Here is a 26566-nt window from a genome sequence, read left to right on the forward strand (position 1 = left end):
GCCAGAAATAGCTTTGTGCAACACACATACTGTTTCTGTTCTCACAGGAACCTTGAGCACCTCATCCTCAATATATTTTCTTCATCATATATGAATATATAGTAAAAGGATTCCTAAACAATCCAATAACTCAGTTTCAAGTGATCCCTAGGAGTTGGACAGATATGATAACATTAATAAATTCCAGAAAGAAAATAAAACTATATAACTTGAATCTTTCAAGGAGAATAATTGATAAAATGAAAAGTTTATCCCACAAACTGTGCCAGTTAAATATACCTGGAGGTATGAAAACAACTTGAAGATGTAAACAGGTAAGTACTTGAGAAATCAAGGAGAATGAAGAAATTATTTAGAGGGACTGAAAAATTCTAATGCAGTCTCAGATTGAATTCTAAGCATATAGCATCCAATTTAATTCATTCTAGTCATATCATATTTGAAAATTTTTGGTTGTCGGGCCAAATGAAATAACAAGTGGTGAAAAATTTGGAGAAATTAAAGGACATCCAGAAACGATCTCATGAGAATGAAAACTGTTGGTATTTGGCTTGAAAATAACTAGTCTATGCCTAATTGTCTTTAAGAAATTAAAGGATTTGCATGTGGAAAACAACTGCACTAAACCAGAGAAGCTGTACTTGGAGGTTTCAGCAGAGCGGTAGTAGAGGCCTTGCAGCAGTTGAGAAGTGTAATTGGCTGCCTTATGAAGTAGTTAACTCTATGTCAAGGCTTTAAGCAGTATCTGAATGAACACCTTTCAAGGATCCTTTAGAAAACAGTTCTGAATTAGATGGAAACTATGACTGCTACATGTTATTTTAATTCGTGAATGTTATTTTTAATATTCTATATGCCACTTTTTGGAATTGTGAATTGTGCACCTATAAACATTGATACACATGCATTAGTTTGGTAGTTTGGTTTTATTCTTTTAGGTAGATACTCAAAAGTGTGGTATTGCTGGATCATATGGTAGGTTCGTGCCTATTCTTCTGAAGATCCTCTATACTGTTTTTCAAAATGGTTGCATTTGGTCCCACTTCTCCATGCTCTTGCTAGCATTTGTTATTGTTTGTGTTTGAAGGAGCTATTGTGATGCTTCCAGCATGGTCATTGTTGCTGAGAACTACTTTGGCTATTCCTTTTTTGTTGTTGTTGTTATTGTTGTTTCAAGTGAATTTAAGAATTTTATTTTTTCCAAGTGATTTTTCTATGGTTGTGCAGAGAAATGATCTTCTTATTGCATTAATTAATGAGTATTGCATGAATCTGTAGATCACTTTTGGAAGAATGGCCATTTTGATTACATTTATTCTGCCTATCCAAGAACATGGACGACCTTTCCATCTTCTAAGGTCTTCTTTATTTTTTTCAATGTTTTATAAATTTCCTTGTATAGGTCTTTTATCTCCATGGTTAGATTTATTCTTAAGTATTTTATTTTTTGTGGACTATTATGATTAGAAATGTTTTCTGAATTTCATTTTCAGTGGATTTATAATTGGCATATAGGAAAGTTTCTGATTTTTTAACATTGATTTTTTTTTTATCCAGACACTTCGCTTACCTTGTTAATCAGTTCTATAAGCCTTTTGGTTAAGTTTGTTGAGTTGTCTGAGTAGAGTATTATGTCATCTGCAAATCAGGATAGTTTTAGTTTGTTTTTTCCTATTTGTACTCCATTGATTTCCTTCTCTTGACTTATTTATCTGGCTAGAGTTTCAAGTAGTATATTGAAAAAAAGTTGTGATAATTGACATCCTTGTTTATATAAAAATTGACAATTTTTGTTTATATAAGATAAATAAACCTTGAAGTTCTATATTCTTTAAAGCTCTTCATTTTAATAAGAAACCTCATTAGATACAACCCAAGGAAAACAATAAAATTGTTTATTGTAACTTTGAGTCACTCCTCCATCTCCAAAATGTCACACCTTTCAAATGTTTCACTGCGTAAAAGTTCAAAGTTCTTGATAATTCAGGGTACATTTTGGTTGTGTGCTTTTTTTTTTCTGAATAATGCCCAGGGGATGGGGTTTTGGTTCAGTGATTGAGCATTTGCCCAGCATTTGCAAGGCCCTTAGTCCAATCTTCAGCACTGTGACAAAATAAAGAGATAAATAAACAAGTAATGCCCAGATTTCTACATTGCCAGAAGTTTTAGTATAGTTTGGGTGGCCAAATTTTTAATTAACAAATCTTTTGTTACTACCATCTTTCAATGCTGTATATTTGCTTTTTATTTTCTATATTAAATTTTACTTAAAACCTCATATTTGTTTATATTCTTGTAAAAATAAAAATTAAGAAACAACTTTTTGTGACTTTGCTTTAAATAAATATATGAAATAAGAAAAGTATTAATAGATTAAGATGGCTTTATGAAAAGGTTGTTGTTTTTTGCTCTGCAAGAAGAGCATTTGTAATATACACTTTGGATTCTCAAGGGGAAAAGATAGCATTTTAACATAAGCATGAAGCTTCTATCAGCCTGAAGCCAAAACAAAGAGACTCCTCCCTCCCTATTTTTAAACAGAAAGTTAATAGTCAGACTTCAGTTATAAATGTCATTACCAAATCCCTATTTAGCTCCTTCCACACCTCTCTAGAGACGGCTTTCTCTACCTGTAAGGGCAAGGGGAACATGAGACTGGTTTTAGGCCCTTGGCTCCATTTTCTATAGTGCAGAAGTATCTGACATCCCAGTGCCTATTATATTATTATGAGGAAGGACTAGAAAAAATGAACATTAATTGATTATTTTCCAAAGTATTAATTAGTCCTAAGGAACAAAAATGTTGCAGAAGTATTTTTGTTCTTCAGTAGCTTTAATTGAATTTGGCTGTTTCTCTTTCATCTTTTGTCCTTTTCTTTTCTTGTCATTTTCCTCTTTATTCATGCTCTCTCTACTATCTATGTGATTTGTATTCCTGTATTCAGATATGAAGAGTCACATATTTCAGAATATGGTCAATGTATCTGTAGCTATAATAGCATATAAAAGTGTTAAAGCTGTTTGGCCTGTATTTACTTTCTTGATTTGATTTTTTTAATTTTCTTTAGGGATCTAGAAACTAGGGTATAATCTATGGGACAAAGCAGGGTAAAGAAAAAGTGGACCTTTTCATTTTTTTCCAAGTAATTATGGTGTGGTTTGTTTATTTATTTATTTATTTATTTATTTATTTATTTATTTATTTAATTTTGGTACCTGTGGTTTAATCCAGGGGCATTGCAACCTCCTGAGCTACACCTCTACCCTTTTTATTTTGAAACAGGGTCTTGCTAAATTGCTGAGACTGTGGTTGAACCTCTCATCATCTGTCTCAGACTCCCAAGTACTGGAAGTACAGGCATGTACCACCATGCCCAGCTCATAGAGCATGCCTTTTTGACTAGAAGTGATACAAGCTTCACTGTTGTTCTCTGATGCTTAAATTTTAGTTTATTCTAACTTGACAAGACCCTCAACAACTTAGTGAAACCGTTTCAAAATAGAAAATGTAAAAGGGCCTGGGAATGTAGTTTGGAAGTAGAAAGCCCCTGGGTTAACTCCCCAGTATAAAAAAAAATTAATGTATTCTAAATGATGCATTTGTTGGTAGAAATAACCAAAAAAAAATCATATAGCAATTAAATTAGTAATGTGTACATCATTTCTAGTATAAATAAACACATTTTTGAAAGCAAGATTGACATTTGAATTTCTAGTTATTGATAAACCTGTGCAGTGTTTTTGATTCATTGCAAAACAGCCTGTGTGATTGCAGGCTGGTGACTTAATCTCATTCAGATAAAGGATGAGCATGTTGCTCTAGAACTGTAAGGTATTGGTAAGCTTTAAAATTATATTAGTCTAATGACTTCTAGAATATACACATATCAAAAATGAGCATAGGGCCATTTAAGCCAACCTTGGATGTGTAGGACTTTATTCAAAACAGAAATGAAGAAAATATCAAAGCCATGTACTTACTTAAAGAAAAATTCTGCTGTAAATTCATACAGAGGGTTTTATTTGTAATTAACAATGTATACCGTAGATATGTAGAAAGTCATACAAAACAAATTAAAATCCTATGATTCTCTAGTTATTATTGCATTATTCTCTAGATTGCTGTAAACGGAGCCTGCAAACACTCCTGAGTGCCCTAGCCAACTAAAGCAACTGGCAATTGTCAACTATCAAGCCATTGAGCGGTAGGGGGCACTGTTGTACCATGTATCATCTTGCTTATTGACGAAGGCTTAAGCAAGATCTCATTAAAGAGTTCTGCAGGTTTCAGATACAGAAAAAGCACATAAACTATTTATAATCAATTTAAACTTTGAGAAAATTAGGTAACTGTGTAAAATATTTATATCCAGTTTTTGGAAATGAATGTTTCTTTTGTTGGTAAAAGTATCTGTCTTTCTGCAGCAACTAAATATGGAAGAGAGCAGAAGTATTTTTATTAACTTTTGCAGTCAAGGTCTCATGAAGGACAATGTATATTTCTGCTATGAAATTATTTAGAGCATTCTGCCTAAAACTCAGAAAATAAACAAAAAATGTGGTTCCTGAACATCACAATATTTTAATTGATTTTTGCCAACACTGTATTCAGTTAATCTCTAACCAGAGGTTTTTCTGTATAATTATAGAAGCTCTATGACTTAAGGCAACTTTCAAAAATAAAGAGCCTCAAAAACAGCAGCAGTTCAAAATAATCCCAAAGGTAAGTTACCACATGTATCTTATTAAATGTGAGAAATGAGGACTGTCAAGGCGAGAGGAGAGTCAGTACAGAAGTCAAGATCTGCAGTCTCATATATTTTAAAAGCATATTTAAAAAATAACCTTGAGAGATGAATTGTGTCATTTAAACTATTATATATGAATAATGAACTACTTGACAAAATCTGAAAATTAAATTAAAGCCAAAGTCTGAATATGCAGGTATTATACTGAAGGCAGACAGATTTTTTATACCCATTTACAAGTTTAGTTCTCAACTATTAGTCATTGTACAAAATTAAGAAAAGTTAACTTGAAACTTTGAAGTCAAAGAGGTGATTTCCAATGGTTGAAAAATTTTTAAAGTTAAAATAGGAATTCTATTTAGATTAGAGAAACAATTGGTCATTTTCTAGTCCATGGGAAGTTTATAAAAGGCAAAATATGCCACCACATAGATAATTTAGATATTTCACATAAATCATTGTACATTCATGACATAATTTTCAATTTAGATGGTCTATTTGTGTGTGTGTGTGTGTGTGTGTGTGTGTGTGTGTGTGTGGTACTGGGAGTGGAACCCAGGGACTTTTCTACCTCTGGGATATACTTCCAGACCTTTTTTATACTTTATTTGGAAACAGGGTCTCACTAAGTTGCTGAGAGCCTCACTAAGTAGCTGAGGCTGGCTTTGAACCTATGCAATCCTCCTGTCTCAGCCTCCCAAACACTGTGATTATAAATGTGCGCCACTATGCCCAGCTTCAGATGGTTTATTCTGACAGCAGTGTAGAAGAAAGAGAAATTTAGAATAGCAATTGTAGAAGGCAAAAAATTTTTAGGGAAGTCTTGCAAAATAATTCTGAGCTGGGGCACCAGCCTTGAATTTTGAGCATAGGGAACATTTTTGAGAGATATGTAGGAGATTCAAGAGATGGAGCTTACTGACTACTGGAAGGGCACAGGTATGAGAGAAGAGGATGATTGTGATTGTACATGAAGGTGGAGTCACACTACTATCCTGATGTCTGTGTCATCACACAATCATATATTTATAAAATATTACTAGTGAGTAATATGAAGTGAATGGACCCATCATATGAAGCAGACTGTCAACTTATTTCAGTTAGCCAGTGGACAGAAAACTTGAGATTGAAATTGTCCACTTCCATACCTTGATTACGGGGGTGATAAACTAGTCTTTGTGACAAAGATTTGGGAACAGGTTTTTACACAGGCTTGCGATACTCAAGAGCAATTCTGGGTTGAACTATCTTTTCTATGCTTGATGCTTCCAAATCATTTAATATGTTTTCACAGAAATCCAACACTTGAAAGAAAGTAAAAACAAAGCCCTATTACTAGTGAAATAAAATAAATCAAATTACTGGATGCTCAGAAAAGGTATTAATTTTAATATAAACAAATAACAGGTTAAGTTGAGAATCAATTTCTGGTTGTACATGAATGCATATCTGCATGACCCCAGTGATTAGCTTCCTAGTCTTTTAGTTGATCTCTTTCCCAAACACTGAACAGAGGATCCAGACAAGCCTGTTGGCTCCTGTTGAAATTTCTTGCCTACAGAATCATGACCACAGTAAATAATTGCTTTGCATGGGTACACTCAGGGGTAATTTTTATTGAGCCATAGTATTACTGCCATCTTGTGCATGAGCTGTTGAGAAAAAGTATTCTTTTTTCAACTCACTTCAGAAGATCTATAGTTTCTACATTCAAAACATATCTCAACTCTGATGATTTGCCATTATCTTCATGGTTATCAAAACTGCTTTCCTAACTTCACTCCTGTTTTATGTAGTCTATATACCATACAGCAGTCAGTAACACATAACATTTAATACACATACTACAACACATTTTAGTACTATTCAAAACAGTAACATTTTCCAGGCATGGTTAATGGAAATTCAAAGTTCCTAACTACAAATTCCCCAATAAATATTCTGATCTAATATTCTACCACACTTTTCTTGTCCACTTCAGCTTCAGAATAACTGGAATATTCTAATTTCATTCTCATTTAACTACTTTTCTTTTAGCTAATGTCTTTACCTGAAATATTTCTCAAATGTTTCCTGGTCACATCCATCATATGATTCATGTGTTTTTATGTTGTCTTGTTTTTACTTTTTTTTCCTTTTTCTGGTACTGGGGATGGAATCCAGCGGACTTGTAATTTTGAGCTTTACCCCCAGCACATTTTATTCTTTATTTTGAAATAGGCATTCACTAGGTTGTTGAGGAGACCTTCAAGGGTTAAGACATTTACTAGGTTGTTGAGGCTAGCTTTCAACCTATGATCCTTCTGTCTCAGTCTTCCAAGTACTGGGTTTTACAAGAGTGTGCCACCTTGTCTGGCTCATAAGTCTTCTTCAGTATCACCTCTTCAGACAGGCAGATGAAAAGTAATATTCTATTATTTATTATTTTGCCTTTTATGTATTATTTATTTCCAAAAAGTAGGAAATATAATTAGTCCCATATTACTTTGTGTTAATATTCTGTATTCCGTATTATCTCTTTAATATCAAGAATTTTGGGTAGTTCATAAAGCTTAGAACACAATTTCAACAATGCAAGTTCCCTAAAGTATTTACAGAATGAATAAGTAGATGAGCAGCTGAACAAATTATGAGCCTGTCTGGCAGGAGAGAATCATACATTTATCAGCTCCAGTCTCTATATTAGAAGGAGCTTCTAAGCTAAAGTAAAATACTCTCTTTACCTCTAATAGTAATAGGAGTTTGGATACGCCTTTGAGTGTCTCTTGTCCCAGTGAAATAAAATGTATAGCACTAACAAAATAATGGGCTTTGAGCATATGAAAGTTTTATTTCCCAAAATGAGATTCGTGGCTCATACATCCCAATAAAGCCCAACAATGTCTCACATGTCTGACCTCTACAATGCCCTTAACTCAAGCCTGGGAGCAATGAAGGATGAACAAGAAAAACTTATGGGCCCTGACCAAAAAAAAAAAATAAATCTTATAGTAAATCTGAATGAAGTTGAAGGTTTAAACCTTACGTGCTGATAGATGCCTATACATTCTCCTAATGAAGGGGTGTTATGATACAAATAATATGGTGGTTGACATTTCCTGTCATTTATTGGCACTAGAAATGTTTCTTACAAGGTCATTTAAGTACTGAACATATGTAAATATAGTTTGTATCAGAAAGTGTATATTAAAGAAGATATTTATGCAGCAACATTTAAGTGTAGCAAAGGTCATGATATTGTAAAACTGAACCATTTTAGCTACTCTGTACAGATATTGTGGAATATTCAAAATAGAAAAAGATTATTGAATAAGAGATACTTTAATTGAAAAATAGGGACTTAAATGATCTTGTCCATCATACTGTCAAGGTAGGTTTTCTTCAGTGTACTCTCTGACTCAAGATAAGTAAATGCAAAAGAAAAGTTAAATATTTTAAAATAGTATTACCTTGTTTATTTAGGGGATAAGACATAATATGTGCATAATTTGACATTTTTAGTAAGTGGAATTTAGTATCAAAAACTTTCAGCAATGATTGAATGAAAAAATAAGTTAAATATACATACAATAAAAGAAAAAGATTGAATTCTATATATTTTTTGTTAACCAATTCAATGGATGACATCTTCATGTCTCAGTAGCTTCATCACAACAATTACGGAGTAGATAGTAAACAACTGAACTACCTTGGTAAATTCTAATGTCTGAAAATCTCAACAGTAGTGCACTGGCATAGGGATTGGCCCTTTCCTGATGTCATGAAATGGCCACGAGAATCAACATAAATCTTCAAAATTCCAACCTCCGTCATTTCAGTGGACATTGTGACATTTTATTTATTTATTTATTTATTTATTTATTTATTTATTTATTTATTTATTGGTGGTACTGGGGTTCCTGGAAGCCATTCTACCTCCGGGCTACACTCCCAGACCTATTTTATACTTTTTTTTTTTTTTTTTTTGGAAACAGGGTCTCTTAATCCAGCGCGGCTGGCTTCGAACCTGCGTGATCCTCCTGTCTCTGCCTCCCAAGCGCGGGGATTACAAGCGTGCACCACCACGCCCGGCGTGACATTTTATTTAAAGGGAGAAAGAGATCTCGACTTATCAGATCTTGACAAGTGTATAGCTCATGGATAATAGTAGATTTGAAAGTTTATCATTTTACCATAGCTTGGCTTATAGTAAACTTTTGGGGTTGCTATTGGTGGTATGAAGTAAGCCCACTGAAAGTTCCATGGAGTCAACAGCCAGGTGTGAGAAGCTGTGCCTTGAGATCTATGCACTTAGCAGGGGTCCAAATATACATTCTGAATAGTTGGATAAATGAGTGAGTTGATGTGTTCCTGAATGTGAGATAAGAATTACAAAACACTATGGGAAAATAAAACACCTGTGAGGAACCTCCTGTCACCAAAATGCAAAACTCACAAGAAGATCGGTGTACAGACAGTAGATGACCTTCAAAAAGCCATTTCTTTCATGTGCCTCATAAACTGACCGCTGTAAAATGAATCATATGGTGCTCAAGTCTACTTGAGCTAGTGTTTTTCTCACACTGTGTGATTTACTTGGGTGCCTTTATTCATTTCTAAGGTTTTATCTAAGGTTTTATATTCCCCAGCTTGTATTTTTAATTTATCATGACCCTAAGCTACATATACCTATTATAGACCTGCCTTCTGGACGTATCTACTCAGGTGCTTATTCCCATAAGAGTTCATATTCTACCTGTCCCAAGTGGAAAACTTTGTTTCCATTCACATCAGACACTCATAGCTACCACTGCTGCAGCTTCATCTGTTTCTAAAGACCTGGCCACTCTTTCCAGTGCTAATTTCTTTGAGAAACTCTTCCTCCTTCCTCCCTTAGATGGCTGTCACAGAAGGCAGTCGCTTATGTGGCCTCTTGCAAGAGTCTAGTGAGACTGAGTCATAAGTCCAATTTATGCCGGTCCAACAGCTACCAGGCAGTATCTGGCTTGATGACACTTTCTCAGATAAACTCTCCATCTGTTCTACTTCAGTCTCCTTTTCTCTCTCTCCTGGTGCATGTGTTTGCATTCTTTAGTGGCTCAAGAAGAACTCAGGCTAACAATATAAAAATGTCTTCCACGTTTGGAGGACATTTGATGATATATTGCATTTTTCTTTTTTTGGTGGTACTGGGGTTCCTGGAAGCCCTTCTACCTCTGGGCTACACTCCCAGACCTGTTTTTATACGTTTTTTATTTTTGGAAACAGGGTCTTTTGAACCTGCGCGATCCTCCTGTCTCCACCTCCCAAGCGCGGGGATTACAAGCATGTACCACCACACCCGGCAGATATATTGCATTTTAACCTTACACTGCAGAGAAAATTCTTGGAGCCTTCTTCTTGTCTTCTTTTCTTCCTTAATCTTCAGGCAACTCAGTAGCTAAATCCAGCCTTCTCTCTTCCTCAAGAGCAGGCACATCTCTCTCCTACATTTCTGCCAGCACTCTCTTGTTCCAGGCACTCACTTTTTCTTGGATTATTCAAAAAGCCTTCTATCTGGTATTGCTAATTCCAACCTCATTTCTTCATGTTTATGCTCTGTCTACGTAGAGTGATTCAGCTTAGCTATCCAAAATGCATGTTTTAACAGAACCCTGATTTTCAGCAGTTGAACCCTGCAAACCTCCATTCTCTCTTCTGAGCTTACATTTTCAGACTTACCTCTCATGAATTCCTGCGTTATGTTTTAGGTTCTTCAACACCAACTATGTCATTATATATATATATATATATAAAATTCCATCTTTTTGTTTATAATGTTTTTCTTTTTAATTCTTCAGGTCAATTCTCACTTTTACCATCAAGTTTAGGCATTTTTCCCCTTCTACACCATTAACAGGCTAAGTGCCTGACTTTCTTCTCTGCAACATAAAATTCATTATATCTTTATAAATCCATCAGTACAGTGATTGTGGTTTTGATTTTACATTCTTTAGCTGTTTCCTTGCACACTAATGAGAAATGATATTCATCCACCAATGTCTCATGATAGCTGGGATTCTCACAGGATGGGACGCCTTTTACCACTCCCTGATGCCTAAGACAGGTTTTAGACTTTGAAGGAGGATGACCAGACTAGTTTCTGATTTTTTTTTTTTTTTACAGTACTGGGGATTGAACCTAGGGCCATTTTATCTATGTAATGGAACCACATAAGCTACACCCCACCATTACTTTATTTTGAAAAAAAATTTCACTAAATAGCTGCAAATCTGTGATCTTCCTATTTCAGCTTCCCAAGTACTGAGATGTCATGAATGCATCTCTATGTCTGTCTTAGCTTCTGATTCTGATATAACTGCTTTGGGTTTTTCCCCTCTCCCAAACACACTCCTTGAAAAATAATTATACCAAAGTATTCTTCAGGGGGCAGGTGGGGCCTATTTTGCATGTTTTCATTCTCATGATACCTAGAAGAGAGCTTGTTAGTAGCAAAAGGTCAATATGTACTTACTGAATGAATAAGTGAATAAGACAGGGTTAAACCTCAGGAATGTCTGAGGTCATTTCCACCTGATGTCCACAAGTATTCTTAAAAAATTGACTTTTGTTTATTAGTTTCTCAGTAAGCACACACAATTCTTCAAGGTTTTCACCAGGTACATTTTTCTGGAGAGAAGGCAGCCTAATTGCCAGAGTCTATAGAGAAGTTGAACAAAGCCTGATAACAGTAATAAAAGATTATCTTTATGGGCCTGCAGGGACTATCTGTTGTATCAAATAGTATCTGTTGTAGCTGAATATCTTTTTTGGGGAATAAAGGGCCAAGGAAATTGTCTCTCTGACTGGAACTGAGCTCAGCAGAGGTGAGTTTGAACTATTAAGCCACTTCTGGTACTTACACTAATGACTTTCGTTATGTCTCTTGCTATTTTTCCATCAACCACAGACATTCTCCTGGCAACCAAGGAAGTGTTTACATCATTGCATTTGCCACTTTTAGTATAATTATCTATGTTTTCCCATTCAGTATGCTATGATTTCTTTAATGCAGAACTCTTCTTTATTCATCTCAATGTCAACAGCAAACCAAGAGTTAATATATTATAAAATTAAGGAATGAATATTTGAAGTACAGATTATTGATAAAACAGAAGTAAAAAGGCAATGGAATCACATAAGCAAATATATTCAAGGCTAAATAGAAACATGCAGCTGCTTAGAGAAGTTAAAAATTTAACAGAAAGCAGAGCATGGTGCTACACACCTGGCATCCCAGTACTTGGTAAACTGAAAAAGGATGATTGCAGGCTCAACGCCAGCCTCAGCAACTTAGCAAGACCCTTAGCAACTTAGAGCAACCCTGTTTCAAAACACAACACAAAACAAAACATAGGGTAGGGGATGTAGCTCAAAGGTAGACTATCCCTGGATTCAATCCCCAGGACCAAAATGGTACATATGATCCTCACCAATGTGTCAAACAAGCCACCAAATTTCAGTTTGCTAACGTCATTACTCAATTTATTCCACTTTGTAGTCTAGTGCTGGTTTCATACTCAGTGGGACTGAAGGGTAGAATTTCTGTATGCAGTGATTTAGGATTGCAGAATCTTCATCTTGCTCCATCCTTGGCTAGAGTCATCTTTGAAACATAAGGAGGGGAATTATAAAAGGAAAGAGAGAAAATGCAGAAAACCCATGCTTCTCTTGCATGTTTGGATAAGTAGCAGACACAAGCCATTTGTTTTCATGTTTCATTACTGAGAATTAGTTCCGTAGTACCACTTAGATAAGAAATAGAAAGAAAAAAAAAAACCTTTTCCTCTAAAGATCCAAACAGCAAACGCTATAGTCTTCGTGAATTATACACTTTTTAATTTTTTTTGGGGGGGGTATGCAGTCCTAGGGATTGAAGCCAGGAGCATTCTACCTCTGCACTGTCTCCATCATAGCCCTATTTTATTTTTTATTCTGAAAAAGAATTTAAGTTAGGGTGCACAGACTGGAAACCTGTGATCATTCTGTCTCAACATCCCCAGTACTGGAGTTATAGGTGGATACCACCATGCCAGGTTTGGTTTATTTATTTCTGTGAAAAATATTCAACCTTGCCTGGTGTGTGGCACGTGCCTATAATCCCAGCACTTGGGAAGCTTAAACAGGAGGCTCACAGGGTCAAGGCCAACAAAAGGTAACTTAGTAAGATCCTTAGCAATTTAGCAAGACTCTGTTTCAAGATAAAGAATAAAATAGGGCTACAAGTGTAGCTCAGAGGTAAAATGCTTCTGAGTTCAATTCATAGTATACTCACCCTCCAAAAATTTAGACTATGTATTTTTAGCCTGAAATCAGTCATAGGTAATATGAAAATGATTGGATATGGCTATGTTCTAGTAAACTTTATGGATAGAGAATTTTGAATTTCACAAAACTTTAAAATGTCATGAAATGCTACTCTTATTTTGATTTTCTTCCAAAAAAACTGAAAATGTAAAAATCTTTTATTTTTAGGCTTTCCATAAAGAAGTGGTGGGCTGAATTTAGCCTGTGGGTACAGTTTGCTGCCCATGGACCTGGAAGCAAGATGTCTGGGGAAGGTTGCCCCTGCTGGAGTTGTCTTTGGTAAAAGCCCCACAGTGCTTTGGTGGATGCTAGCTGTGTCTTAATTGTGATGGCCATTCACTATTCATGTATGATTCTTTTCTCTCATACTGGACATACCTAGCCCCTTCCCAAGAAATACATCACTCATTCTCTCCCAGTCACTGCACTCTCTCAAAGCCAGTGATATGTGGGTGATGTTGTCTTCTCCATCAAATCTGGTTGTGGACTCTTCAGGATCTAAGCGCTACAAATTAAAAGACAACCCTCTGCTTCACCCTCACTATATACAGATAGAGCAGGGACAGGGTAACTGCAGGAATGCCTCAAAGAGAGGGGGATAAGAACATGCAGCAATGATGAAAAATGGCTAAGTCATAAACCAGGGCACCTCTTAGCATTAGAACTTCTTCATGAGATCAGTGTTTTGGAGTAACTTGTTTGTCAATTTTACCTGGCCCCAGGTGCACCTGGCTTCTGGCACATCTAAAGAGGCTTCTGGCAATAAGTGGTCCTTGGAAAGACAGAATTTCACCCTCTACTTCATGCTGGTATAAATTTTGGAGCCCAAACATATTTTTATAGCTACAGGCTCTTCTAATCCAGTATTATGGTTTTCTTGGTTTTTCATTTTATGGTTTTCTTTCTTGCATCTACTCTGAGATTTGTTAGTAGTAATATACGATATTTTTTGGCATATTTTCAAGTAGATTTATCTATTTTTATTTTCTTTTTATACCATTATCTCTTGAAGTGGTCTGAACAGTATGTTTGGAGGCAATGGAGCATCCTTTGAAGTGATTTTTGGCACAGTTTAGTTCTTAGATTTCACTGATATAGCTAAATATATTGGTGTCACTCTCAGCATTATAATTTTTGTAGGGGTTTTCTAGCAAAAGGGTTTTAAACTTTAGAGACTTCGATTATACTCTAAATCTCTGATGTCTTCCTCATCCTCAATAACAAAAAGTTCTAACCTAACCATCATAGGCCAGATGTCACACACTTTGGTTCAAGTCCCACTGATGTGGACTGGCCCTGTCCTCTAACCTGGCTGCAAGGAGAGTGGGGGTTGAGCACACTTATCCTTCAGCCGTGGCTGGCAACTACTTTTATTGAGCAATTTTATACTATGGAGGGGTACATAAAATATAGTGCTGCACAGCAAGTAGAAAACTTAACTTTTATTCTGAGAGCCATGGCAAGGATTTGGAAGATTGTCACCCACTAATACCTAAAGCAGAAATTGAAAATAAAATATGCCTTAAGGTTAGTGCAGTGTATGGAAGCCTGAGGATTCTGAAGGGCACGATCCTTATGAGCTACACCACAGTTCTGAATATATGAGATGGCTGTAGCAGACCCATCATTAATCACAAGCACTATCATGAATGCTATTACTTCACAATGAATGATCCTTCTAACTTTCATAGTAATAAAACATGTTATACATTATCAGAACCTCAAATGGTAACATTTAAGAAAGATTCATTTCCAGTTCTATGACAGGTGATTATATTTGTATAAAAAACGTAACTGTACTCATTTCATCGCAAAACTAAAAATAGATTCCTTTCCCTGAATGTTTCATTTCTCAAGTATTAAAATAGACTTTAAAATATAAATATTGATATATTTCAATTGTCAAGAAAAGCACACAACGCATGAAGATTTAAATGAGACAGGAATAGAACACTGAAAGGATTTTACAGTGCAGGGAAGGTGAAAATATATTTCAGTTAAGAAAAACTTATGCAAAATGAAAAAAGTCAAATTAGAATTGATATAAACCCAATTTATGGTTTTAAAAAACCTATGAGCTTTATTTTTGTACTCTGTTTTAAGCTTCTTTAAATTTATTTTTTCTAATTTATATTAGTGTATTATTCTCATATTTTACTGGGATAAAAATCGATCCTATTTTTATAAAAATGAAAGTAGCAATTTTGAACTTCTTATAAAATCATTATTCTTCTAACATAATTCTCATAATTAACTGAGAATATGGTTAAATAAACACACGTGAAGACAGCTTATTGTAAAAGTTACCAAAATGGAACCAATTCCTGTATCTGGACATTGTGCTAAGAGTATTCCTTATATATTATTTTACTCAATCTTTATGTCAACCCTATGATAAAAATATTATCGTCCCTGAAATACAGAGGTGTTAAGTCACTTTTCCAAGGTTATATTCAAAGTAAGAAACTCAACTGAACTTTGAAACTTATATCTGACTGTTAATTATGCCACACAGAAATACATCAAGTTAACTAAAATTCATTTCCAAAAATTCAGCAGCTAAACTCTCTAGTCCCCATCTGTGTAACATGGCAGACATAATCCTTCTGATGGCAATATATTAACCATGTATGGTTATGATCAAATATGTATAACCAGAAAATTTTAAATTGCTTTTGAGGAGAGAATTGCCTTTTGTTTTTGAAACACAATGGTAGACATTTAATTGAAAAATAGAGACTGCAGGGCATGGTCCAGAAGTTTAAAAATGATATTGTGACAATTGTTATTTTTTTAAACTTTTTAAAATTTTTAATTGGTGAATTGTATTTATATATCATAATAAAGCAAAAAACTTGTATAGACATAAATGCACACATCACCCAGCCAGCCCCCTCCCAGTCTCCACTCCACTCCCTCCTCATCCTTTTCTCTCATGCTTGGCTCAGTGGTTGACTACAATATGAATTAGTACATCTTGCACTTTAAAGAGTTTCCTTCTTCCCCTTCTCATTCCACAGTTAGGTTGCCTTATTTGCTCCTCTATAAGATCTCCTTTTTCGCCTGGAGTTCCTCCTATCACCCTTTTCACCTTAGCTTTCACATATTAAGAAAAGCATCAGATTCCTTACTTTTTGTGGCTGACTAATCTTGCTTAGCATAATGTCCTTAAGATCTATCTATTTCCCTGTAAATACTGCAATTGTGTTGGTTGAGGTAGAATGCCCCTGGGTTCAGTAACCTCCACCCTTCCCACACAAAAATGTACCAAATTGTACTAGTAGGTACATCACTATCATTTAGAGCAATAAAAAGGTTACTTTTTCCTAAGAATGTACTTGAGGGGAGAAACCAATGTACTGAGGGATTGTAAATGTATTGATTTTATTAATTTATAACATGAATTATGCCTTCCTAATAATGTGTGCAAAGAAAAGAGAATTGTGCATGGACTATTCTCCTAGGTGGGAAGGCACGAATCTGTCTTAAGGAGAAGCACTGAAGTGACTATTTGTTGTGTCAGATTAACAAACTGCTTCTAGGACCACAATTTGATCTCTGTAAGAACAATTACCACTTGAACTATGGTTATACATTCTTTGATATTAGGTAGCAATTTTTTTCAAAAATAAAATAAGCTTGTAACTTCAAGGAAAACAGTTATAGTATTTGTTTCCAGTGATGCAATTTGGGCTTTCAAAGAAAGATGAGAAGTAAACGCATCTCATCTACCACTGTGGACTTAACAGCTTTAGAATATTTAAATACTTTTCTGATGAGGACTTAAACATGCAATAAATCAAATAGATTTAACAGCCATATGAAGAACATGATGCCCAAGAATAGCATATACAGAATTGTCAATGTACATGAGAGACTTTTTTCCAAGAGAAGTCATTTTAAGTAAAAAATTAATTCTCAGTAGACTTAAAAAGATATTTGTCTTATAAAATATCTTTTCTGAGTGCAGTGTGATAAAGTCAAAATCAATGACAAAAGTAAAACAAAATTTTGTCAGTACTTGGGAGGCTAAAGCAGGAGGATCATAGGTTTGAGGCCAGCACAAGATAAGTTACCAAGACATGAAAATAAAAAATAAAGTAGGGCTAGGGGTATAGCTCTGTGATATAACTTCATTGGATTCAATCCTCAGTACTATACACACACACACACAAAAAAAAAAATAGAAATAAAAGTAGAAAACTCACAAATTTAGGAAAACTAAGCAACACACTTTCAATTAACCAATGAATCAAAGAACACACCATAAGAAAAACTAGAAAATACATAAAGATGAATGAAAATTAAAACATAGCATACCAAAATATATAATAATCCAAAAAGTAGTGCTAAAGGGGAAATTTGCAACTATAAATGCTTACATAAAAATCAAGAAAAATATCAAATCAACAAGGTCATTTCACAAAGTAAGGAAATCTATGAAAAAGAACAAGCTAAAGCCAAAAAGTGCATGGAAAAGAAATAATAAAGCTTAGAACAGAGATTATTTTGAAAGCAACATTATTAACAACCTAAGTGTCCAGTGACAAGTGAATGGTAAGTGAACTGTGGTATATTCATAAAGTGGAATATTAGTAGGACTTAAAAGGAAGGAAATTATGACATGTCCTACAGCAAAAATGGACCTTCATGTCATTATGCCAGAGACAAAAGCAAATACTGCTTTGACCTCAGAATATGAGAAATCTAAAAACAGCCAGGGATTAGCAGGAACAGGGAAATGTGATGTTGTATAACGTGTGCAACTGCAGCTATGCAAAGCCAGTTATTACAATGTTTGTCAAAGGAAGTAGGAAACAAAGAGCCTGGCATGTAAATAAGTGGTGGAGAATACTAATGGCAAGTAAATAAAAAACATAAACTCCTTTTAAAAATAGGTATAAGTGGCCAAATATACAAGATTTACAAGTTCACTTTACCTCCAAGCACATTTGGAGAATTCTGTAACCAGAGGCAGAAGGTTTGAAAGGAACATGTTTCCCATAATAGAAACTGAAGCACAGTGACATTTTGAGAGTTCTCTTTTAGAGCAAAGTATTTAACACTCTAAAAACACTATATCCCTTACTATTAACTTATTTTGAAACTAATTCTGATTATGTTTTCTGATCACAACAAACTGATCATTTTTAGTCCATATGATAAATCTTCTATAGCACAAAGAAGACACATAAAATAAGCTAATGGTCCAATTTAATTGGGATACGGCTTAAAGTTTTTAGTCTGTAAAAGGCTAGAGTGCATATATGTAAAAAAAAGCAAAAGGATGAAAATATAATTTAGTACTGATTATATGGTGTGAATATTTCACAAATCACAAATAATATTTTACCTGCAGTTTTTGATGTTATTTTGTTTTACTGCCTTGGATGGAATGAAAGATTCCCAGCTATTGATTTCCATAACTTCTATGCAGCCAATGAAATTCTTGACTGGTCCAGAAATCTGAGAGAAAGAGAGAGAGACAGAGAATGCACATGGTATTCTTTGCTATGTTATTCTTACTTCTAACTGGTCAGAGTGTGAAACTGGATTCAGGGTCTGAATTTTAATCCAATATGTGGGTAGTACAATAATTCAACTCTTTATTTTTGTTTTTGCCAGCACAATGGTTCTATGCCTGTAATACTAGTGACCTGGGAGGCTGTTTTTGTACTTTTTGCTTTCGGGTATCAATTACCTTGCTCTAAATCAAGCTATCAACACATTGAGCATTGTTCTTCTAGAGTCCTGTGGAAACAAAGCAAGCTACAAGTATTTGTGTGGTCCTGCAGCCCTAGTGCAGGCTGCATGCCTTTTGTGTGAAGTTGTGCGGCCTATATTCCTAGGAAAATTGAGCAAAAATTGACATTGGAATGATTTCTAAGAGACCAAGAACAAAAAGAAAGAAAGGACAGACTGATGGCTTTTATTTTATTCACTGGGAACTTATAATACTATACAAGTAATTACATGTCTACCTAAATACCTATTTGTGTGAAAATGAGAAAATAGATTCTGTTCTCTGATATGCTCTCTATTTTGTTAAAAATGTCAAACTGAGATGGATCAAATTATGACCAGAGAAATAACTGAGCTTAAACACTTAAAGTGAATTGCTTACTTTGATTTTTGAATTAAAAATATGCACAAGTTACATTCTCAAGACATCATTTCTCACTGAGCACAAAATTATAAAGAAAATAAATTAATAGCCTTGGCTTTGTTTTTAAACATTTAAGAATAATATATTTTACTTTCTCTTTTAACTCAATGTTCTTAGTTTTAAAGCCTTTTTGTTTTTTTTCTGTTCTTCCTGACGTAGGCTCCAATGTACTGCAAACTCTCTCAGCTAGTAACACTCTGTCAAATGTCAAAATGACTGAACGGGAAAATAAAACAATATTTCATGCAGTAAGTTTAAAGAAGTCAAGATGATTTGAGAAAACAGAAACATTTGGCTTTTATGTGCCGCAGATGGGAAAGTATTGATTTGCAATTGTTAGCTGAAAGTTTTTGTGAGCTTCATTAATCTTTTTGATTTTTAAATTTAGTTTTTATTTTTACAAGGGTTATATATACTCCTGGTTTTTAAATTTTAGGATAAAGTTCACATCTACTTCTCCAAAAATATCACAAATATGAATTATTAAAGTTTATTATTCCAAGGTTTACATGCTTTTCATCATATTATTGTGAATGTTACAGCTTTGTTTTGACTTAGATCAACAATGCCATAAAAGTATGTGCATATTTAAGTAAATGTTTTTCTCTATTCATTTAGATCCTTATTATTCATGAGAATCAAGAGAAGGAAGAAATATATAGCTTGTAACTAAATACAAAGCTACCAGAGAGATAACAAAATGCTCTAAAAATCACATGATTTAATGATTACTCTGTTGAAATACTTGGAATTCTAGATTCAATTTCATTCATATATTAATTAAAAGTATATATTACTTTATTCATCTGGCCTCTAAAAATGGCAAGAAAAATCTCCTTAGTCACCAGCCTTTAAGTCTGAATGAATTCAAAATTCTCCTATTTCTTATTTTGACTGTTTTCAAATTCTCTCACATGGTAACTTCCAGCAGGGTTGTTCAGGATGTTATTACTTGACCTCCAAACAAATTCCCACATATGTCTCTTTCACTTGGAATATGAAAATTTTGTTTTTCAAAAAGTAACTGAAACTTAAACCTATATACACTGAGTTTGAATACCAAACCTTAAGACCTTGGGTTTTAAACAATTTCCAGTGCTGGGAAATATTTTTCTTGAATTTGTTTAGTTTACAGTCATCTGTTTAGCTAAGATTCTAGGACAAGAATATTAAAAGTAAAAGAGGGGAAAAAACATACATACTTGAAATGACAATTTATAATCCAACAATATATAATACAGATTAATGTCAAGAAATAATGAAAAAAATTATTGCTTATAGATTATAGATATGGTTCTGTTGCATGTTTTATTCAAGTCAATGAGTACAATTTTATACTCACAGTTTTTATGGTGTCTCAAGTGTGATTCTTATTTTTATCCAAGGCTGTTAATTAAATGGCTCAGATATTTCTTTTTCTAATTTTTTTATTTGCTGCATTGTATTCATACATCTTAATGGGATGGAGACATACATGCACACATCACCCAATTAGCCCTTAACCAGTTCCCATCCCATTTCCTCCCTCTTCCTCCTTCTCATGTTTGTCTTAGTGCCTGACACTTATGTTTTTGTTAAAGTACATCATGTGCATTAGAGATTTTACCTCTTTCCCCCCTTCCATCCCCTCAGTTAGGTTGCCTTATTTGTTCTTCTATAGAATCTTCTTCTTCATCTAGAGTTTTCCTATGACCCATTTTCCCTAGCTTTTGCATATTAGGAAGAGGATCAAAATTTTTATTTTATGTGACTGACTAATCTTACTTAGCATAATGTCCTCCAGTTCCATTCATTTCCCTGTAAATGATGTAATTGTGTTTTTCTTTATGGCTGAGTAAAATTCCATTCTTTACATATCCCACAGCTATAATACATTCATCTGTTGATGAACATCTTGGCTGTTTCCATAGTTTGGCAATGGTGACCTGTGCAGCTATGAACATAGATTTGCATGAATCAGTTTGGTAGTTTGGTTTCCTTTTTTGGGGGTAGATACCCAGGATTGGCATTGCAGGATCATATGGTAAGTTTGTTCCCATTCTTCTGAGGATTCTCCGTACTGTTTTCAAAAGTGGTTGCACTAATTTGGAATCCCACCAAAAAGGTAGTAGAGTTCCCACTTCTCCACATCCTCACCAGCATTTGTTGTTGTTTGTGTTTTGAATGATTGCCATTCTAGTTGGAGTTAGGTGAAATCTCAGGGTAGTTTTGATTTGCATCTCTCTGATTGCTAATGATGTTGAGTATATTTTCAGGATGTTGTCCTGAGACGTTTTCATGCTGCTGCTGTGAGCTTTCCAAGATTTCCTAAGGATTGTGCCTCAACTCCATTTTGATACTGTTCATACTGTTTTGCAATTCCTAGTTTCCATGGTTTCATTTTCCTGCAATCTGAGGAGTGCACTTTTATATTCTTGTAGCATAGGTCTCATAGAAGCATATTGCCTTGGGGGGTATTTATTTATTAATTACCAGATAATGCCATTGTGTGTACTGTTTTAAGATGGCATTTTACTTGAATTCTGTTTTGTGTTAAAGGATTTATTACTTGTATTTTTAATTTTTGGTTTTCCACTTGAAAAATGTTTTGTAACTTGGCATGGTGGCACACTACTGTCATCCCAGTACTTGGAAGAATGAGATAGGAGGGTTGCAGATTAGAAGCCAGATTCAATCTCTTAGGAAAACATGTTTCAAAATAAAAAATAAAAAAATCAAAAAGTTGGGTTGTAATGTGGAATTAGAATATCCCTGAGTCCAATTCCTCAGGACCAAGCACACACACAAACTCTCTCTCTCTCTCTCTCTCTCTCTCTCTCTCTCTCTCTCTCTCTCTCTTTCTCTCTCTCTCACACACACACACACGCATGCATGCACGCGCACACACATGACATGACATTTCATTGTCTTCTTGTTTGCATTATTTTTCAGATTATAGGGTATATAAATTGATATTTTTCATCAAATCCAGAAAAATGTGGTTATTATTTATTCAACTATTCTTTCTGTACCTCTTTTTCTCTCCACCTTTTGGAACTTCAGTGACTCATATTCTGACCCATTTTATTTCCCCATGTGTCTGTCTGTCTATCTGTCTGTCTGTCTCTCTCTCTCTCTCTCTCTCTCTCTCTCTCTCTCTCACACACACACACACACAAACACACACATTGTAGTTACTTTCTGTTGCTATTTTTTAAATTATCTTTTCTTTTGCAGTTTGTAGTGTAATGTACTGTTGTTAAATCAATACAGTTCAGACATTTTTAATTAGTCATACTTTTTATCTTTTATTTTTAATAATTGTGACATATTTTTAATTGTGTGCATTGTAATTTTATATAATATTTATATTACCAAAATACATGCACACAAGTTTTTCTTTTTAAATAGTTAATTATTGTTGTTATTTTAATTTGATTCTTATAGGCTTAGCTTTGTGTTTTTAGAGTTCATGTTGTCTTTTGTTTTTATTTTTATTTTTCACTTTTTTTTAGTGATACTGGGGATTGAACCCAATGATATTCAACTTTTGAACTACGCTCCTAGCCCCCTCTCCCCCACTTTTTTTTTACTTTTTGTTTTGAAACAGGGTCTCAATAGATTGCTCAGAATCTTGCTACATTGCTGAGGCTGCCCTCTGACTTGTGATCTTCCTGTCTCAGCTTCTCAAAGTCCTGAGATATAGGAAAACTGTTCTAAGTCTAAAAACTATTGGCTTAAAGATTTATAGCTTCTTGATTGCTTTGAACATCTTGATGCCCCTTCACTATCTAAGCTATTTCCTTCTGTTTTACTATACCTTTTGCTTGCTTTATTTAAGGGTAGAAAATTGCCCTAAGGAGGAAGCTGAAGATAACAACCTCTGAATCTCTTACAAAACTTGCAGATAACAACTTATCTTCTTAACCAAATTCTCTACTCTTTAGCTAGAGATAATTATTTCATGATCCAGCCTTAATTCTGTAAACCTGTAATAAAAGGAAGAGCTGAGTTTTGCTTGGAGAGTTTGGCTCTCTTGTCTTCTCCCCTCTCATCCTTTGGAGACAAGGATGAAGTCTCAGGAGCATTGTCTTCATCACCTTGTCCCATGCACTGCTGGTCCAGAGCCCACAGTGGGATTACAACATGCTCCACCACGCCTTATGTGAAATTATAATGACAATGTTGAAGTCCACCTGTGTTAATTATGCAACCTCTTTGATTGACATTGCTGCTTCCACTTATTCTTATCCTGATTATAGAACTACATTTCCTACCATTTTTTAAGGCACTGGACATGATATTATTACTTTATTGTATATTGTCCCAGATAATTCTTTCCATACTCTAGTTGTTTGTAGTAGCAATGATAGTCTAACGCCAATTACCCAATCATGTCCAGGAAACTCATATGCCTTTCTTTAAAATAAAAAATTCCAACGTCAATCTAATGTCTTGTTTGGAGAAGGGCAGGGAGTGGGGAGGTGGGAGGACACATGGGGAGAGCCCACCTAGTGCCGTGTGCATGTGCGGCACTATCATTGAGAACTAAAGTATGATGTGAGTTTCACCTAGTTTATAATATAGAGTCAATAGTTTGCAATATAAATCCCTCTTTACTTCCCTTGATCACTTGCTCAAAACAATTTTACCCTCTTCAATCAAGTAATTCTGGTAATAACTTTTAAGTCTCTAAGTGTCATTTTCATATTTTTGTGTATTAATTATTTAATTTCACATATTCTTATTGGTTTAGTGTATAATCTATAGTTCTCAAAATGTAGCAGAAGAAAAATACTTTCTTAAAAATTAAAATACTATAAATATTTAATAATTTTTAAATTTAAATGGACTCAATCTCTCTTCAATCATATTCAAAATTCATTGCTCTTACAATGAAGCCACTTTTACCTAAATTCCATATATTCCTCAGAGTAATCTACTTCTCTTTAAGTTATTATCCCTCACAATTTTCTCTCTTATATTTTTATTTATTGATAATATGATCAAATTTCATCTGCACCAGTTTCAAACTGACTGACGTGATTGAAATCTCATAAAGCAATACAGGGTTGATTAAATTTAGTCCAGTCCTTTTTAATGGCTAGAAAAGTAGAAAGGATGTGAGTGATTGTGTGATGAAAGAATTCATGACTTTAATGAATTACACTTGGGGCATAAAGGAGAATGAAGGGAAATAGAGAAGTAGAGAATTCAATGCTATGAATATTTATTAAATGCCTATTAAGTATTTATTAGGTGCTCATAAATTATTTTAAGACCGGGGATCTTGAGAAATAATAGGTTAAGAAAAGAAGGGGAAATAGTAGAAAATACTGACACTGAGTCTGTACGGGTACACTCAGATGTGAGAACAGAGTGTTGCAAGTGTGTAAATGTCATGTAAGGTGAGAATGAATTAGAAAAAAGGGCCACCACAAATATTCACCTGACTAGTAAACCTGTGTGAGTGATGGTAACGCAGCGTTGACCTCAAGGAAGTCACGGGTCACGACGGCAGTGCCACTGAGCACAAGGGTTTTGTTCATAGTGGGAAGGAAATGAACTAAAACCCTATAGTTGTCAATTTGGATGACAAGTATCACTGGTCCTGACACATCTTATTATAATGACCACAACAAATCTTTCTGACTACTTTTCAGACTACTGAAAAGCCTATAGAACAATGGCCGTGCAGTAGCAAAGAGCAGCTCTGTAGCCTATTAACGATGTGTCAGCACTCTCTCATACCACATTACTTGGAGAAATGCATATTTCTTCACCTAGGGAAAGATAAGAAACCATAGAAACTACTATATGAAGAATCTAGTTTCTTTTCTTTTCTTTTCTTTTTTTTCCTTTTCTTTTTTTTTCCTTTTCTTTTTTTAAGGAGATTGAACCCAATGGCATTCAACCTTTGAGCTACACCTATAGCCCTTTTAATTATTTTTGTAAAATTTGAAACAGGGTCTTAATAAGTGGCTGAGGCTGGCCTTGAATCTGTGATCCTCCTATCTCAGCCTCCCAAGTATTTGGTATAGGGATGAGCCACTATGGCCAGCTATTTCAATTTTCTTTAATAAAATTTTATTCAAATAATAGAGTAAAAATCTATATCAAGAAGGGAACAATTTAAAATTTTTAAAACTAAAAATGTTAAGATAAAAGATGAGATATATTAATACTAAAGTTTTTAAACAAGGCACAAGCCTTATTCTATTATTTATTAATTTGTAATATTGTATCCAATATTACAGTTAATGAGAAATGAGGGTTTTAACTGTAGCACCTCTGCTTTCTACCTACCCATAGGTTGTTAGCCTATTAGTACACTGGTGTCTGCATATGTGAAATGAGGATGATAACATAGTTCCTAGTTTCTTCTCATTGTGGGGTTGGAGAAAAGCTAATAGAATCAAATATTTCAAAACCATCCCTTAAGTGTTCAATGTTTGTTTGCTAGTATCATTATCATCCATCCTCTCCTGGGCACATCTTGATAAAGCCTGTTTTATTCATTGTTTTTATTTCCCATGCTGTTTCTCTCCCTACAAATTAATGTAAACCTTGCCAAAGCCACCGGACACCTGACTTTTCATCTTATCCAGCATTTGCACATAGCAAATCCTTGCTAAGTGTCTATTAACTGGTTGGAAGGGTAACTTGAAAAGTTAAAATACACTGGATAAAAAAACAAATTCAACAGTAACATACATGCTTACCAATTTTTAAGCTGTTTTTTAATATTTGTATGGAAAAGAGAAGAACAGAATCAAAACTATTTTAAAAACAATAATCATTTTTTATTTGAGGGAAATATAAAATTTTTGTTAATTATGTAATTCTTTCTCTTGCAACTTTTTCTTCTTATTCAACTTCCTTCAAATTTGTTAACTTGCACTAATTATAGTTCATTCTGATAGTTTTACCCAGGTCCTCCAGTGACATTTTCTGCAATATTCATTCAACAACCATTTTTCAGAAGTATTACATTCACCAGAAACTGCTCTGGGCTCTTGTTGAGCAGATGGCTGAACAAGACATACTCCTGCCCTAAATTGGCTTCCAGAGTATGGAACAGAATAAATACATAAATATAATGTAATGTAACTAGATGCTTCATAAAGATGGGAACTCAATATGTCCTGCAACTTGCTTTTTTCCTGGCATATAGTTTTTCAACCATTGTACAGACTATTATGTTAGTGCTATGTGGAAGTTTCTCTGAGCAGTGGTCTATAAAATCAAATGGGAAATGGGAAACCTTAGGGCTCTCAGTCTCAAAGCACTAAGACTTGAACACCACACTTCATTGAAGTCCTATGACAATCCTGTGAGCTGTGTGACT

The sequence above is a fragment of the Muscardinus avellanarius genome (genome assembly GCF_963383645.1).
Source record: "Muscardinus avellanarius genome assembly, chromosome: 8".
Taxonomy (NCBI): Eukaryota; Metazoa; Chordata; class Mammalia; order Rodentia; family Gliridae; genus Muscardinus; species Muscardinus avellanarius.